This window comes from Mauremys mutica, chromosome 23 (assembly GCF_020497125.1).
Source record: "Mauremys mutica isolate MM-2020 ecotype Southern chromosome 23, ASM2049712v1, whole genome shotgun sequence".
NCBI lineage: Eukaryota > Metazoa > Chordata > Testudines > Geoemydidae > Mauremys > Mauremys mutica.
Genome location: NC_059094.1, coordinates 8049176 through 8067509, shown reverse-complemented (window position 1 = coordinate 8067509; position 18334 = coordinate 8049176).

Here is an 18334-nt window from a genome sequence, read left to right as displayed (position 1 = left end):
CAGAGGGTGGTTCAGCTGAAGCAAAGAATGTCAGAGAAATGCTGTGTGGGAAAAATCTTCTTAAGAGCCTGGATAAGAGAGAGACTTTCTTCTCTGAATACAACTTTGGAGGAATTCTTTGCAGCTAGTACAAAAGCAAATGTTCCTTCAACTGCAAAGCAGCATGTAGACCTTGATAGCTTGTACCCCTATAGCTTGTGTTTGTACCGCCGAAGAACCTGTGTTAAAAAATAATGGAGGAGCTTTCAGTTGGATTCCCATCTGGTTTGAAATGCTCAGTTTCTTCTAAAGTCTCTCCAAGCCCAGAAGTGGGTGACTCGGTTCAATTAAAAAGAGAAACGGCCCGAACCAAACTCCAAAAACTCAAATTAAACTCAAGCTCAAGCTCAACCCCTTTGGAGGATCAAGAAGGTTTGGATAACTCCCCCACCTTCATTATTTTTCATGCTCCAATATGCTTCCAGAAGGAGGCAGAGAGATCTAGTGTGTAAAGCACAAGACTAGGAACCAGCAGACCTGAACTACAGTCTCAGCTCTGGCATTGATTTGCTGGGTAGCCTTGGCTAAATCGCCTAGGCTGAAATTTTCAGAGGTGTTTAACGGAGTTCATGGCTCAGCTCCCACTGAATTTCAGTGGCATTGGGTGTAGACATTGGGTGTCTGGCTCCTTTGAAAAGACACTCATCAGCATCTCAACCACCGATGAACCGCATAACAATGTACAGGTTATGTAGGGTTTTTTTTTAAGGTTTGGCATCAGCTATGGATCCCCGAAACGCCTACATACTGCAGGATGAAATACTTTCTCATAAAAGTTTAGCAGCTGCAAACAGGCTTCATATTATTGTTGACATCAGTGCTTTCTTCTGCTTTTGATAGTGCTGCTTCTTTTGAGGTCTTTAAGGATTTGCACTGTAATTCACTTCTACAGATAGCATTGCTAAAAACTACAGCTATAGCCCGCAATTCATCTTCAATAAGTGCTTTAAGAGCCTTTCTGCTAAGCATTTTTTCCTCTTCGATCCTGTTCAAGGCACATTTCTTTGTATTTAGTCTCTGCATTGGCCATTGCCGCCAATTCCCCATCCATTAGCGTCTCAGCAAGGCAATTTATGAACTCCAGCTGAGTCGCACAGTGCAGAGTAGTAAAATCAGTATTTGTTTCTGTTGCTTTTACCTTTTGCCAACCACATTACATGCATTCCTGGTGTAGCACTCAATGTGATACATGATGTCATCTGTGTGAGTGTCTTTTGGGTCAGTGCACCCATTTTACTTTCCATGCCATGTTCTAGCTCAGAGTGACTGCTTCACCCAGGTGCTTCACCCAGGCACTCATCTGTCTCATGTGTTGAAGCTGTGCTTAATGGATGCCTTCAGGCGCCTGGCTTACCGCAGAAGAAGCAAGTGTTCTTCTTGAAACGCATGCCATGGGACCTAGGACAAGGTGAGTCTCGCCCGCAGCTGGCTGTTGTCCATCTTCAACTTTTTCCTGATGCTCGGTGTACTTCCTCTGCAGCTTTGCAAAATTCAGTGTAGTGGTGCACTTCTTACAGCATGTCAGGTGTCACTGGGCACTGTGTTTAACCAGGTCCTCCATGGTGGTATTCACCAAAGATTCATCTACTAGTCAATACTCTTCATCTCCCCATTGATGCCTAAAAATGAACCAGACCAAAGTAATAACAAGGATTCTGTAATAAACTATGTTGGGATTTTAATGATGTAATATATGCTAGGTAACCACGTCCCTATCATTTGCAGGATGGTTGGATGGTGATGTCTTAACCAGTGCCTCATTACAACTCTTTTGGCATAATAAACAAAGCTGATAATCAACACCATTGAACTGCTTCTTTTTTGCTGATGATGGCAAATCAGCTTGAAGCACTCCTTCCGTTTATAGTGTGATAGACCCAGGCCAGCTGAGAATAGCAGAGTAGTAGAAGGGAGATATACTGGCCACTGGATAAGCAGTTTTCTGTTCCCTGAGTGACCAGAGCAGGGGCTGCTCCAGGCTAATGAGAACACCTGACTCCAATTAACCTGGTAAGAGTCAGGTGAGGCTGTTAAGCACCTGACTCTAATTAAGGCCACTCTGGTGCTATAAAAGGGCTCACTCCAGTCAGGCCAGAGAGCCAGAGGAGAGGAAGTGCGTGCGAGGAGCTGGGAGCAAGAGGCACAAGGAGCTGGGAGTGAGAGGGTGTGTTGCTGGAGGACTGAGGAGTACAAGCGTTATCAGACACCAGGAGGAAGGTCCTGTGGTGAGGACAAAGAAGGTGTTGGGAGGAGGCCATGGGGAAGTAGCTCAGGGAGTTGTAGCTGTCACGCAACTGTACCAGGAGGCACTATAGACAGCTGCAGTCCACAGGGCCCTAGTCTGGAACCCAGGGTGGAGGGCGGGCCCGGGTTCCCCCTGAAACCTCCCAACTCCTGATCAGAAACAGGAGGAATTGACCTGGACTGTGGCTTCAACCAGAAGGGAAGGTCTCTGGGCTGTTTTCCTGGCCCACAGGGTGAATCTGTGAGGCGAGCAAATCCACCGATAAGCGCAGGACCCATCAAGGTAGAGGAGGAACTTTGTCACAATAGTAATCTGTAACATTTAAAAACAAATCAGGTATCCTGTTCTGAACATTAACTGATAACACAGTACTGTCAGTCGAGGGCAACAATGTAACTGTGTGGGGGTTGCATGTATACGTGCCTGTGTTAAAGTATAATTTTAATAGTTGATTTTTTGTAAAAAATGTCTTGACTGTTTATAAAGAAGAAAACTTAAATGGCGGTTCGGTTAGGTGCTTAAGTGGAAGCTGACCTCTTTGGAAAATCTGGCCCAAGTGAATTCACCCCACAGGGTAGCAGGAATATTAAAACAGGAGAACATTCTTTGTTTTTTCAAAATGCACCAAAATGGCCTGTATTTTCAAGCTGCCTGGCAGCTCTGATCAAAAAACAGCTGCAAAACGTTTGTGACAACTTTTGAAAACAATTCCATTTCATACTTTTTGAAAATGAAGGGGTGGGAAGACATTGATTTTTTTCCCCCATCAATAATAATAATAATAATGAAATCAGGTCATGTAAAGTGAATCCAAACTCTAAACCTTCTGAGATTGACCATGGGCTGGAGATGTTCCTAAGTACCTTCAGACTTTTCAAAAAAGTTATAAGATTTCACAAGGCCTGAGGAAAAAGTCAGACACTAGAGCCTCGCAGATGAAATGGGCTGCTAAGTTTCTCCAGAAAGGTAGAGCAGTCTCCACCGTTCACATTTCTGCTTATCACTAACTTGTAGCATTGCTGAGGGTTATGTATGTGCATCTGGAGGGGAAAAAATGTCTTTGGCCTCTGCAACTAACCTCCCACGATGGATTTTTTTTTCCAACTCCTCTCTTGCTTTTAGAGGTCAGAGGTTACATCAATAACTTCCTGTCTGCTACCACATGGAGATCTGCAGAAAGATTGCAAATCTCTTCTGGGAACTGTAAATCTATCCTCTCCCTTGGAAATCAATGGGATGCGGTTGGAAACCAAGTAACTAACACCACTGCTCCAGGTAATAGCTTCTACGTCAAATGTGGAGATCTCTTCTGGTATCACTGAACTTGGAAGGGCTCTATGGGTCCTATTATCCCATTTCAGCAGTTGCCCCATGTAGGCATGTTATGGTCCTCCATGCACAGACAGCAAACTTACACTTCTAGTCTCTGAATATTTTGAATTGCTCTTGTGGCCAGGGATTTTTTATTGTTGTTTTTCTCTATTTATACAGTGCCTAGCACAAGGAGCCCTTCTCCATAACTGGGGCTCTCAGATTCTGTATGAGAGCAAAAGGAACATTTCCAAGAGCGCGCAGTGCGCCTAGCGCCTCTGTAACCTGCTGCTGCAGAACTGAACACAAATAGTTGGCACTTCGAAATTTAAAGGTACAGTACACAGGAAACAAAAGTCATGCGGTCATAGAGGTACGTGCCCCACCTGCTCTTCCATCATCACTAGGAAATGAGGCTTATCTTATTCTGGGTCCTTTACAGATGGGCCATTGCTGTAGTATTGGGAGATACTTGGAACATCTACCTGTCCACTGACATGGCCCCCCATCACTGTAATACCTGAGCCCCTCGTGACACCTCACACCTGTGAGGTGATAGGGACCTATTATTAGTCCCATTTTACACATGGTGAACTGAGGCACAGTGAAATAGAGGGGCTGATGTAGCAGTACCTAGAGTTCAGAGCTTAGAGCCCCATGGCGCTAGCTGCCGAACAGTTTCAGAATGAAAAGATGGTCCCTGCTGCAAACTGCTTCCAATCTGAGGACTGTAATAGCTCTAGTTATGTCCCTCTGGGGACTGCCTGAAAAATGATTATAGGCCAAAGTACTCCTGCTTCAGGGCTGCTTTGTCTCACTCCAGCCAGCATAGCCAGGGCCGGCTCCAGGCACCAGCGAAGGAAGCAGGTGCTCGGGGCGGTCAATGGAAAGGGGCGGCACGTCCGGGTCTTCAGCAGCAATTCGGCGGCAGGTCCCTCAGTCCCTCTCTTCCTCTTTGAGCTGCTGCCAAAGTGCCGCCGATCGGCTTTATCTTTTTTTTATTTTTTATTTTTCACTTCACCACTTGGGGCTTTCACTTGCCCCAAGGGACAGGACCTGGTACGTAGCAATCTTGGGATCAAGAATACAGCTTTGCTTGCACTATCTCGCACCATGATAGTCGCCAGCGTTGCCTGGTGGCTGCCTCCCTCATCTTGCAAATTGGGTTTCATGCTCGCTAAGTGGAATTTGATAGGAACATGAGGTCACAGAATAGGAAGAGGACAGGACAAGATTGACATTATATTAATGAGTAATGGTGATAGACAGTGACATTCCAACTAGGCGAAGATAAATAAATCAGAAAATTAAACAATCCACAGTGAACCGTATGGAACAGGCAGGGCTGAGAGTCATCAGAAACTGCTCCCTCAGGGGTGATATTCTGGTGAGCTTTTACTGCATAGGCGTTATCTGTCTGGAGAGGTAGTACCAGATTCCTGGGCTTGGGGAACTACACCAAGCATTAGGACTTAGTCATGCAAGACAGAAAGAGCATGCGAGCAAGCGACTTCGCTATAAGGGTACCTGGATAAGTAGATGGATATGTCTCTCTTAAATGGATATAAAGCATTACGCTGAAAGGTGCAAATGAGTCTTTGATGCAAAGACAATCACAGACCTTGCTGTGAACCGAGAGCATGAGGAACAACGGAGGAATGTGGAAAGGAGAGTGGGAGGACTTCAAGAAAGGTAGGTATGTGACAGGGTAGAACAGGAACCCCTGGCTGGCTCGTGTCAGCAGCGTAGATGTTCGGGCCGGGGTCCCAGAGTCCAGTCTCCAGCCCGAGCATGAATCTCTACACTGCAATTTTATAGCCCCACAGCCTGAGTCCAAGCCAGCTGACCCAGGCCAGCCGCAGTGTAGACGTACCCTGAGGGGCTTTGTTCTCGTCTCCCTCAGGAGGCACAGAGAGGAATGGAGCAAAGATCTTCGAGAGGCAGCCCCCGAGCAATGTTTGTATCATGCAGGTCTCATGACTGAAAGTCTAAATCTGGCAGGGTCATATAATGATTTTTCCCTCTGGGGCACCTGGCATTGGCCACTGTCGGAAGACAGGATACTGGGCTAGGTGGACCTTTGGTCTGACCCAGTGTGGCTGTTCTTATGATCTTATCTTCATACGATTATGTAACCATGCAGGACAATCAGCCAATCAGCTAGAACAGCGGTTCTCCACCATGGGTCCGGGGCCCCCTGGGGGCTGCGAGCAGGTTTCGGTGGGGCCGCCAAGCAGCGCCGGCATTAGTCTCACTGGGGCCCAGGGCAGAAAGCCAAAACCCTGTCACGCAGGACTGAAGCCCAGGACCCTGACCCCCGCCACCTGGGGCTGAAGCCTGAGCAACTTAGCTTCACAGGGCCCCTGTGGTGTGGGACCCCAGGCAATTGTCCTGCTTGCGACCCCTTAACCCCAGCCCTGGCTTGTATATGCAGAAAAACCGTTTTTGTGGCACAGGTGGGCTGTGGAGTTTTTATAGCGTGTTGGGCCTGGGGCGGAGGGGCTCAGAAAGTAAAAGGCTGAGAATCCCTGAGCTAGAATACATGTGACCGCATGGTTTCTATGGCAGAAAGAAGGACTAGAATCCCCTGCCCTCTGAGCAAAAGGAGTGTAACATTAGGGCTTATAGCCTTGATGATCCAGGCTCTAGGGGGCAATGGTCGAGGTTACTGTTTGTACAGCTGGTCCAAAAAATGCCAATTAGGCTTTGGAGAAAATTGTGAAGACATTTTCCTGTCCAAAACCTCCAGTTAACCAAACTAAAAACAGAAGGAAAATGTCTTTTATGTTTTAAGCTGTTTTCAGTAAAAACTGAGTTTCCCATTTATTTATTTTTAACAGAAATGTTGAGGACCAAAATTTTTCCAGTTTCTAACTTTCCATTGAAAACCTGGAAAATTTAAATGAAAATGCAAGTTTTCCACCCAAAAAAGGTTGCTTTTGTCCAAAAGCTGTTTTTGATCAAATGTTTGACCAGCTCTAATGATTGATATTAGTTTTGTCTAGATGCCTCAACCATAATCGGGGCCCACCGTGTGCTAGGTGCTGTACATATGCATAGCGAGCGATTCTGCCCCAGAGAGCTTGCAATCTAAATAAGCCAGGTCTCTTGAGTCCCAGAGCCCTAGTCACTACACTATGGGTATGTCTACACAGCAACTAGAAATTAGTGGCTGGACCCTGTGATGTGGGAGGGTCCCAAGGCTTGGACTCCAGGCCAACCCCAGAAGCCTACACAGCCCCGCAAGCCCAGGTCAGCTGGCACAGGCCAGCAACAAGTTTTTCTTCGCTATGTAGATAGACCCTTAATCTAACTCGAGCAACGCCAACATTCTTACCGATAGAAGGAAGTGGCAGTGGCGCTGGTCAACTTGGGAGCCAGGAGACTCTCCCTGTTGCCTCTAAATCCTGCTTTGCCAGGCATACTCCCACATACTGGCAACCAAGCATCTGCCGAGTGATATTAGTCTCTGCACATATGGCCTATGTTAGTGTTACTTGTCACATACATTATTAAATTTGCCTGTTCCCTGAGGTGCTAAACTTGCCTTCTCAGAAGGAGAGAGAACACTGCTGCATTACCTTGTGGGAAATTGAATTTTGAAATGTTCGTTAGCACCATAAATACAAAATATCCCACAATTGCTGCCAACAGCCGTGTTGTTTCTGATGTTTTTTATGTTCCGTTATCACATTAGAAATTAGCATAACAATTGAGTCTCCGGTGATCAGAGCAAGTCGAGGAAAAGCAGGTGGCCTTTGTTTGAAAGCTCAAATACGCAGGAGACAAGGAATTAATGAACTTCCTCTAAAGAGATAGGTAGGCTTAATAGGCAAGCTCTCCCTTTCTCTGTCTACATCTAATGGTGACACAAAAGACAAGCCAAATAATGTAGAAATCTCCAGTTCATTCCTGCAAAGCTGATATGAGTAAATTACTCCAGATAACGTTAATGTTCACCAAGGGAATAGCACGGATGGTAAACAGTTGCCAAAGTAATTAAATAGTAACTGAAGAGATGTTTTTACTGGGAACGATATATTTGATGCTGTCATTCTGAAAGGGTGAAGCAAGCAAATTCAACTGTTTCTATCTGTTGAAATCCCTGAAATAACCCACGCTCCGACTGCGCTGAAGTTCAGGTTCAAAGTCAACTTAGTGAATACAAATTAGCCCCCGTCAATGCACAGAAACATCAGCACCAGAGCTGAATTCCTTAATTGTCTATTAGTGGCTCATTAAATCAAATTTCCCATCACATCCTTGAGGTAGTAACGAGCACTGGTTGACAGCACGATGTAGCCTTCATAAAAACGTCTCTTGTATCAAAGATCATTTGCAAGACAAGGGGAGAAGAGTTTCTTCATTTGGAACGTCCTAGAAAGAATTTAAAAATAGTTAATATGCTCTAAATCTTCATTTTTAATGTGTGTTTCAATGCCCCAGGTCATTTGCCTACCTTTAAGTTAATATTTTATTAGTTAATATCTAATGTGATTTGTTGGGTACAGTTCAATATTAACTCAAACCAGCATCTCATGTTTTTATAGTGCCTTTCATCCTGAAGGATCTTAATGTACTTTGCTAGTTGTATACTCTTACATGAATTGTTTTTTCCCCACCACTGATGTGTTACCCACCTAATGGTGAAAAGGGCCATATATATATATATACTTATGTAAACACAATAATACTTATCTAAACATAGAACCATAGGGTTAGAAGAGACTACAAGGGCCAGGAGCCAGGATTTGTTGTGGCTAACCATCCAAAACAGATGGCTATCCAGCCTCCTTTTGAAAACCTCCAGTGAAAAAGCTTCCTTAACCTCCAGAGGCGGGGAAGGTAGTGCTCCTCTGCCTAAATTGCAGGTGGGGCCCAATCCAGTAGGCATGCTCAGGAGCTGCCTCATTCCAGGCAAGGTGGCTGGGGGAAGGAGGAGCTCCTTATTCTTTAGCCCAACAGTACTCTCCCAGGATGTCGGAGATCACTGGCTTGATTCCTCCCCCTCTGACTGATTAGAAGGGATTGGAACAGGAATTTGTCACCCCTCAGGTGAGTGTGCCAACCATAGGGTGATAGAGTGAGTCTCTCTTTCTTTGATTTTCCACTTAATTAAAGTGCAACAAGTTCAATAAGAAAGATTAAGGGAGGGCTGCATTAGATTATGCCCTAGTCCACTGGTTGGGGTGCTCACCTAGATATGACAGATCCTCTATTCACCTCTAGGCAGTGGGGAGCTCCCACATCCCAGGTGAATGCTCCAACCACCAGGCTAAGGGAGGATCTCCTCTGTGTGTGCCCCAGGCTGGGGCCCTGAAGGCAAATTGGGTGGAGGAGTAATTGTTTGCCAGGTTTATGGATTGCAAGCAGAGATAGTTGCTCATCTCTGTTAGTATCTAGGCTTGTTTGTCAGCCTGAGATAGAATTTTGGGTTTGACTTTTTGATACTCTTATATCTTATACTAATATGTGTGAACAAAGGACAAAGACACTGTGTGTTACGTCTGCCCACAAGCTGATGGAGTGAAAAGAGGAGAGATGGAACCAAAGTGCTGCAGGGTATGATGGGAATGTAATAGACGGGCACACACTGGCTCTTCTCTCAAGCCAAGGTCCAGCCACCAGTTAGGAGGGGCACGGGCAAGGGGATGGGAGGGCAGGCATAAGAAACGTTAAGAACGAAAGCACAACCTCACTCCTTACCCCTCCCTTGGGATACAAAAGAGGTGGGACGAAGACCCCAGACCCACGATCCCCCAAAACAGAACATGATCATACGTGGTAAGGGGTGGAACCGGGGATGGGCATTGCAGGTATATTTGGGCCTGCTATGGAGGAGGAGCTGGGAATAGGGACACAGGGTAAAAGCTCTGCAGTGTCAGAGTTATGGGACACGTGCTTGCTGGAAACTAACCACAATAAACACAGCATTGCCTGCACTTTGGACTTATGGTCTTCTGCTTTCTGCCTGCGTGACAAGAACCAGGGGAGAGGGTGAAAGGAAACCCCTCTACCAATCTCCACGAAAGGGGCAGGAGCTAGGACCCATCTAAGTCTCTCTGTGGATCCATGTCTATGTGCCAGGTATTTAGGCATCTAACGATGCAGACAGGCACCTAGTGGAATTTTCAAAAGTGGAGTTAAGCAGCTACTGGGATAATCAAAAGCACTTTAGATGTCTAAATACTTTTTAAAATGTGGCTCTATGGCCTTAATACACCGATCACTGAAAACAAAGGCGACTCCCATGAATCAGGCCAGAGGAGATTATAGGTAGATAGAAAGAACGAGTAACTTGAGAACAACTTCCATTACATATTGGCTGAAGGTTTTGACCACTGAACTGTCAGCATCAAAGCCCCAACCGCTCCCCCGTGAGCTAAGGCAGACACTCTCTGAGATAACAGCGGTAATAGACTGCTCAAGGGCTATGCAACACACACAAACTTTAGGAGGATGCTAATCCATAGCCTAGCAGACTGTGCTAGCCAGCTGGCTCCTGATACAGTAGTGTGTGTGTCTGAGGAGGGTGAATTAGGTATCTGATACCCCAGAAGGTGACCATCACACCAAGGCGAGGAGACCTACTCTCCCAAAGAAAAGGGTAACCGCTCTTTTGCCTCCAGGGGAGTTTTTATAGGTACTTTCTCAGGGTTCTGAGTGGCTGATGTGTTTGCTGCCATCCAGCCCATCTCCTGCACCTCTCATGTCAATTGACTCCTTTGATCCCTCTCAGGTCCTTGCAACAGACGCATCTGGCGCAGCCAGCCCAAGAGCCCTGGTTCCAACAGCAATTAAAAGAAAAAAAGCCAATTACATGTAATTGAATTCAGTAAACTGAATTATCTCACTGTTAAAGTGGTGCTTGTTCTTTTAGATTGTGGGGCATTCAAATGACCAGAAGTATTAATTGATTCATCCCCTCTTTCAAGCACTTTCTCTACTGTTCCTCCATTTGAGAGCGCCAACCTTTTGTTCGCCTGGAGACTCTGAATTTATACAGCCCATGTTCATATGTCTTGGGCTGTATTCACTCTGGCTTTTTTTGTCTGGTTGGTGTTTAACTCAGATACAAGCAGAGACTCCTGCAAAACATTGTGGAAGGATTATTTCCTCCTTTGTCGCTTTTGTTTTTGCTGAAAGTGTAATTTACCAAGGAGAAAAACATTTTTGTTCCAATGCTTGAAAGAGGGACAGACAGGTTGGAGGGCAAGGGTAACTGTAAGATGGCTTTGTGGTCCCCATGTTCTGGGTTTATGCAAGGGCTTTCCCTCCTTGACATAATTTAGAGCAGCCACTGGGTGTCTCTAAGGCAGGGGTGGGCAAACGTTTTGGCCTGAGGGCCACATGGGAGTTCCAAAACTTTATGGAGGGCTGAGTAGGGAAGGTTGTGCCTCCCCAAACAGCCTGACCCCTTCCCCCTATTCGCTCCCTCCCACTTCCTGCCCCCTGACTGCTCCCCTCAGAACTCCTCACCCATCCGACTCCCCCTGCTCCTTTTCCCCTGACCACCCCCTCCCGGGGGCCCCTGTCCCTAACTGCCCCCCTGGGACATGACCCCCTATCCAACCCCTTCGCTCCCTGTCCCTTGACTGCCCCGACCCCTATCCACACCTCTGCCCCCTGACAGCCCCCTGGGACTCCCACGCCTATCCAACCCCCCCAGTTCCCCATCCACTGACCACATCCCCCCCCCCCCAGAACCTCCGTCCCATCCAACCTTACCTCCTGCTCCCTGTCTCCAGACTGCCCCCTGGAACCTCCTGCCCCTTATCCACCACCGTCGCCAACATGCCACTCAGAGCAGCATGTCTGGCAGCAGGGCTGCCTGGCTGGAGCCAGACACACCACCACGCTGCCTGGCAGGAGCTCGCAGTCCCGCTACCCAGAGTGCTGGCAGCACAGCAAGCTGAGGCTGCGGGGGAAGGGCCGGGGGCTAGCCTCCCCGGCTGGGAGCTCAGGAGCTGGGCTGGATGGTCCTGCAGGCCGGATGTGGCCTGCGGGCCATAGTTTGCCCACCTCTGCTCTAAGGGCAAATCTACACTAGAAAATTAAGTTGACTTAAGTGATGTTGATTTACAGCCACGGCAGTAATTAAACTGCTTTTGCATGTCCACACTAGGTTCCTTGGGTTGGCGATGTGCGTCCTCACCAGGAGCGCTGTGTAACACACATGCCTCCTGGGGATGCTGTTCTGTCCCATCTAGTGTCACCGTGACCACTTAGAGTGAGAGCTAAAATGAGTCTGCTCTACAACCTTAGCTACTAGCCAACTGGCTTTTAGCTCATGCAGTGGAGCTTCCAGGTTCGATCCCGCCTGCCAACGACCAGGGTCTGTTGGTGTTACAAGTAGGGGCTGGTCTGGGATTTCAATTGGGAAGTCTCTGAAGCTCAGGGCGCACTTTCTCAGCCAGAAGAACTATATAACCCACAAACCTCCTGGGTGTGGAGTTCTGTCCCATCTAGTGGCACCGAGACCACTTAGAAACAGAGCTAAAAATTAGTCTGCTTTGTAGCTGTAGATAATAGCTAGTTGGCTTTTGGCTCTTGCATTAAGCTCCAGAGGTCTCAGGTTCGATCCTACCCACTGACCACCACTGTCTGTTGGCGTTACACTTGCACCAATTTAACTGCCAGTGTTGATCATTGCAGGATGGCTTCAGAAAGGCAGAAACAGTCAATGTAAACAATGCACTGTCTACACTGACACTGCGTCAGCCTAAATGCTATGCCTCTCGCAGAGGTAGCGTTATTAATTTGGGGTAGTGGGTGAGTTACATTGGAGGAGGTGCATTTTAGTGTAGACGCTTGCAGAGTTAGGTCGATGTTAAGGCCACTTACGAACTCTGTAGTGGTGACCAGGGCTAACTCTCGCTCTCGTTTCTATGGGGAATGAGAAGCAGATGACTGAGCTATGCCCCACCTGCACCCTCAATACTGAGGATAGAAGCAGCAACATTGTGCCAGTTATATGGGCAGGCCGGTCGCCCTGGGGGCCACCTTTCAGAGGGCTCTGCACCGCCGTAGCACTCCGCTTCTTTTGTTTGTTGGTACATTTGCTCTGCTCTGTCTGTTCCTTTGCTGGCGATTGGCTTTCTTTTCTTTTCTTCTTTTTTGGATCAGCTGCTGGAGGAGGCACTAAAAACGTTTTTCCCCGTTGGCCAGCAAAATGGTGTTGGGCCCTTATGCCAGTTTTAAACCTGTCAAATGTGGAGCTGGATTCTCAGGCAGCTGGTTACGTCCCCTGTAAGACCCAGTGAGGCATAAATGGGCCTCAAAGCCCAATTCTCAGTCACGCTGACGTCTTCCTTCTACCTCACCGAATTGTAAGTGATGCTGAGCTATAGAAAATGCTGGTCATGAGAATCAGTCAGGCAAATTGTAAAGATTGTCATTTGACGGGCAGGGTGTCAGGCCTGAATGGTGCCATTCTCATTTTCTTGCTTTTGAATCGACCGTTCCTTATGGATTTCAATTTAATTTTTTAAAGGGTCATTCAATCAAGCACTTGAAAATGAAGGTCATTCTTATAATTACCCTTTAACCAGCTTTAGTTTATTTATTTAAATCTTATTTATAAGAAAGGAGAACAACTTCCAACCTTTTTCCCAGCTTGGGTTTCAAGGACTGATTGGTTCCTGGTCCACTAACACGGATCTGAGTCTACCTCCCTTATTCACCGTGGGCTTGAATCTCCTCTCACTGATGCCAGTTTAATACCCATGTATCTCCACGGATTTTAGGAATGAGCATATTCCAGGAAGCTCCAAGCCTCCGGTGAACACCTCCTACCTGAAGCCCCATTGATTTCAGTCGATCTCTGCATGGGCATAAGGGACCATCTGAGCACGTTTCCTCACAGAATGTTGACTTGAATTTGAGAACAGCAGACTGTGGGACACCTGATTGGGATGGGACTCCTGTGATTTTTCCTTTTCCTCCACCATCTAGGCGCTCTGCTTTCCTCAGCCACAAGCACTGAGGCTGGGTGGGAAACTGGATTGTAAAACTGAATGCAGTTTAAGAGGGAAGTAGATTGGGTATTTTAAGAGCCCCTAATCCTACATCTAATAACAAAGAAAAGAAGGCTGGGATTTCCAAAGGGGCCTATGAGAGATAGGCAGGGCCAGATGAAGGTTATGAGGGGCCTAAGGCTAATGGGAGGGACGGGCTTAAGTCTGAATGACATATGACCGAAAAAACGATGAAGTTATCAAGCGTTTCTCTACACACATATTTACATATTATTTATTTATGTAAAATTAACAAGTTTATTCTACTCTTCTGACACTCAATTATTCAAGCAGATACTTCTGAGTAAGAGGTAGCAGGAGGGATGCTACGCTGGCCTTCTCCTGGGCCTCCTTCCTCCTAGGTGGTGGAGTACTCGTCTGTATGAGGGTGTTCACTGCAACATCCCCCATCCTGCTCACCTCTTTCCACCTGGTGCTTCTACCCTCAGCTCTCCCCTGGCACAGAGCAAAGCCAAGCCCGGCCGGTGTTTCCCCCAAGTTATGGCCTCTACACCACACACCCCGTCTCACTCTGACCACAGCCTGGGAGGCAGCCAGCTTTTATTATATAAAAGAAAACCACTCAGGTGTAAAATCCACTGAGGTAGAGGAAGTAGCAGTGGGAAAATTACCTTGGGTGGCGTTGTATTTTAGGCTGTCTTGCTCTGAAAGCTGCCTCCCAGTGTTGCACTGGCTGAGGACAATGAATTACTGTTTTTACACTGAACCCAAATATTATTTGTGAGATGATTCCCAGTTTGTGTAGTTAATCTCCAGTGATTCAACATATCAGGCCACCAAGCTCCTCCACAATTAGAATAATGGAATAGAATCATAGAACTGGAAGGGACCTCGAGAGGTCATCTAGCCTGGTCCCCTGCACTCATGGCAGGACTAAGTCTTATCTATTCTAGAACGTGTGATGAGCAGCTCTGACACGAGGTTTGTTAAGCATGAGTTCTGTGTGCACCAGCCCCTTGTGGTTTGCATTTGTTTGTTTTAAGCTTTCTGTAAGAAAAAGGTAACAGCTAGAAGTGACACAAATCTTTAGATGGTTGCCCAGTCATAATATTTAGCACTTCTGTGCTATGTTAGCTCTTCAAAATCCCTGTACAAACATTAAACAAACTTAATCTAAAGCCTTTCCGTTTTTGAATGACTAGGAGTTGACAAAACAGAGTTATTCCCTGTTGTGTTCTCTACCCCCCTGAACAAAAAGACTTCATTGAAAATCAGCATCTTAGAAGAACCATTAAGGATCTTTCAAAAGAACAGTCCAAGCAAGGCTGCTGTAGTGACACCCTTGTTACATGGGGTCTGGTGTTTGTTTAAGGCTGGTGTAGAATGGAGGGAGAGCTTCCTGTTTCTTTGCATGTGCAAATCAAGCAGACCTTGCTTTTTTTTTTTTTTAAGTGCTCAGAGTTTAGGGGAGGAAAGTGGATGAGATTCTGCTTATACCAGGTCTGAAAAAGGAGAAGGGACCCAAATCTATACCTGTGCAAAAATCTGTTCTCCCTGAAGTCAGTAAGGCTACACAGGTGTAACTGTCAGCAGGGTCGGCTTTAGGTGGCGCTCCGGGTCTTCGGTGGCACTTCAGCAGCGGGTTCTTCACTCGCTCCGAGTCTTCTGAAGGACCCACTGCCGGAGACCCGGAGCAAGTGAAGGACCCGCCACCGAAATGCCGCTGAAGACCCAGACCACCACCAGGTGGGTAAAAATTAAAAAGTTAGGTGCTCTTCTTTAAGTTGCAGGGCCCTTATAGGCGCAGACGCGGGGCCCTCTTAGGCACGAGGCCCGATTTGAGGGAATTGGGGGAATCGGCCTAAAGCCGGCCCTGACTGTCTGCAGGAATTGGCCTATGTTCTCATTCCCTTCTCGAATCACTTCCCAACATTTTCCACTTGGGAAAGAAGTTAGTTTGAGTTGGGGCAGAAAAATGAGGTTTATTTTAACTTCAGGTTTATTTAGCTTTAAGTTTTTGACTGAAACGCAAAAGAAATCAAATGTGAGGTACTTTTATGATGGATTGAACTGCTAGAGAACCAGCAAATGGACAGGACCCGCCTTTAGCCTATTCCGCCAGTCTTTCTATCATAGCCTGCTAAGAAGTGGATTTAAAATCCTTGAGGGAGAGGGGAGGGAGAAACCTACAACATTGTGTGTTGAGCTTCCTCCAGTACTTTTGCAACCCCTAAAAAGTACAGAGCTGCGTTGGCCTATGGAACGAGGCGGAGCATAAGGAAAGAACTGAGTTGCCTCTGCATCCCAGTACAGAAAAAGACATTACAAAATTGGACATCTTTGATTTTTAGCTCAGTTCACTACAGCATTGAACACGGTGCATCGTACATCTGAAGCCCCTCGACGGAAGGTTCTGTAAAAGTTAAAGGACTGGTATCCAGAATGGGGTGGTTTGTTTTTGTTTTTCCTACAAATGTGTGGGAATTTGTTCCTTATACACTGGAGGGGCAAGAGTTCTGGCTGAAGCTGGATATAGCGTGTGCAGATTCTGTGCGAGCTTCCCACCCTACCGCTCTGGTACTGCCCTTTCCCCATGCCACCCCCCAGCATTCACCAGTGGTCCAGAAACAGGACCCAGCACACATAGAAGATGGCGGTGATGGGCATTAGGTGACGGGCACTCCCTGACAGCTAAGCAGCGCTCTGGAGAAATCGGCGGGGAAGGACACAGTGCCTGCTCAAACTGCGCCCACGGCTGGCACGGATTCCCGTGGTAACCGGATTTTTAGCGTCCGGTCACCAGTGTTAGCCGGATCCCTGGCAGTGTGTTCCTGCAGCACGGGGAGAAGCAGATGGGACGGAGTGGAAGCCTCAGGCGGCCGGCCCGGCTGAGCTCCTTCCAAGCCACAGGGGGCTGCTTTGCCTTTCCTGCTGCGGGGGAGTGCTCCGGCAGGGCTGCGTGAGCCAGCTCAGTCCATGTCCCCCGTGGCCCAGCCCCGGCTGCACCCCCTGCCTGACCAGTAGGGCCTAAGGCTATAACCTTATTAGCCTAATGGTTAATCCAGGCCTGGAGACAGGCACCCATCTCCCTCTGAAAGTCCACAGGAGTTGGGTGCCTGTCTCTGTTCAGTCCCTATGCCAATCCCAACCCAAATCAGCTAGGCCCAGTTTTTTAAAGGTATTTAGGCCTTGCTCTTCTCAGTAAGTGCCATTTTCATAAGTGATTGCCAATGGGGTTTAGGCCCCTAAGTGCCTAAAAACATTTCCAAATGGAGACTTGGGCTCCTAAATCAGTTAGGCGTTGTAATGTCGAGGGCTGCCATGCAGAAACGTCTTTAAAAATCTGGGCCTATGTTACTTCTGAAAATGGGACTTGGCTAGGGTTGCCAACCCACCAGGATTGGCCGGGAGTCTCCAGGAATTAAAGATTAATCTTTAAATAAAGATAATGTTATGTGATGAAATCTCCAGGAATTCGTCCAACCAAAGGTGGTAACCCTGGACTTAGCAGTCTAAGGTTATGTCTACACAGCAACTGGACACCCATGGCTGGCTTGTGCCAACTGACTCAGGCTGCGGGGCTGTTTCACTGCGAGGGGTAAGGGTCCCAGAGCTCTGGGAATATCTACATTACTGTTTTTAGCCCAGCAGCCCAAGCTCCGTGAGCTTCAGTCACCTGATCTGGCCTTTGAGACTTGGCACCAAGGGTTTTCACTGTGGTCTAGGTATACTTTAAATCAGTTAGCAACTAAAGATTCAGATAAGCACCTTAAATACCATTAAAAATCTGGCCCCGTGCCCTAGACTGTGCAGTGTCCATAGAATCATAGAATCTCAGGGTCGGAAGGGACCTCAGGAGGTGTCTAGTCCAACCCCCTGCTCAAAGCAGGACCAATCCCCAACTAAATCATCCCAGCCAGGGCTTTGTCAAGCCTGACCTTAAAAACCTCTAAGGAAGGAGATTCCACCGCCATCTCAGTCCTTAGCCCACTGACTCGGGTGGAGCTACATGAGTGAGTAAGTTGCTCATTGGGGTGACTCTGGGAGGCTCCTGGTAGCCATTAGCAGTCGGATAGGCAGCTGCTGTCTTGACAGTCAAGTGATGCAGAGCAGTACTCAGTGCATGTGTCATCAGAACGCACATCAAAGAAGGAGAACTTACTAAACCACAAGTAGCAGTGTGGGGGGAAAAATCATGCGTGCGTGTGTGAAATTTCATGAATAAAATCCAGGCAACTTTATTCCAGGTCTTCCAGCTTTCTGACGGCACTGCAGAAGGCTTGGGTTGATGTAGTGCTAGTGATAAGGAGCCTTCGTTTGAATGCTGCCAGCTCTATTGTTTCAAAAAACAATGATTTCATTCGAAAACCCCCATTAATTGAACCTTTCACTCGAGAATGGTCACCCCTCAAGGACAGCCCAGGTAGATTAGTGCTGTGGAGTGAAGCATGGCATAAGGAGACAATGCTGAAGATAATGCTGTGACATTCCCTTGGGGCACCCAGACCTTTATGTTGCTGTGTTTCCTCTCCGCCTCAGCAAGAGAGAGCTTTGCTGGAGATTAGACTGTGTGTCAGCTCCCTGCAGCTCCAGTCTGTCCCCTTTGCCAGCAAACTCCTCCAGCCTCTGCCAGCCCTGAAGCTAGCCTTGCAGGTAACATTCAGTGAATCCCAGCTCCTGAGTTTCCCCAGAGACATCTCTCTGCAACATCCTGTCCCCCTCACGGGACACTCACAGAAATTATTAAGACCATTGTCTCCAG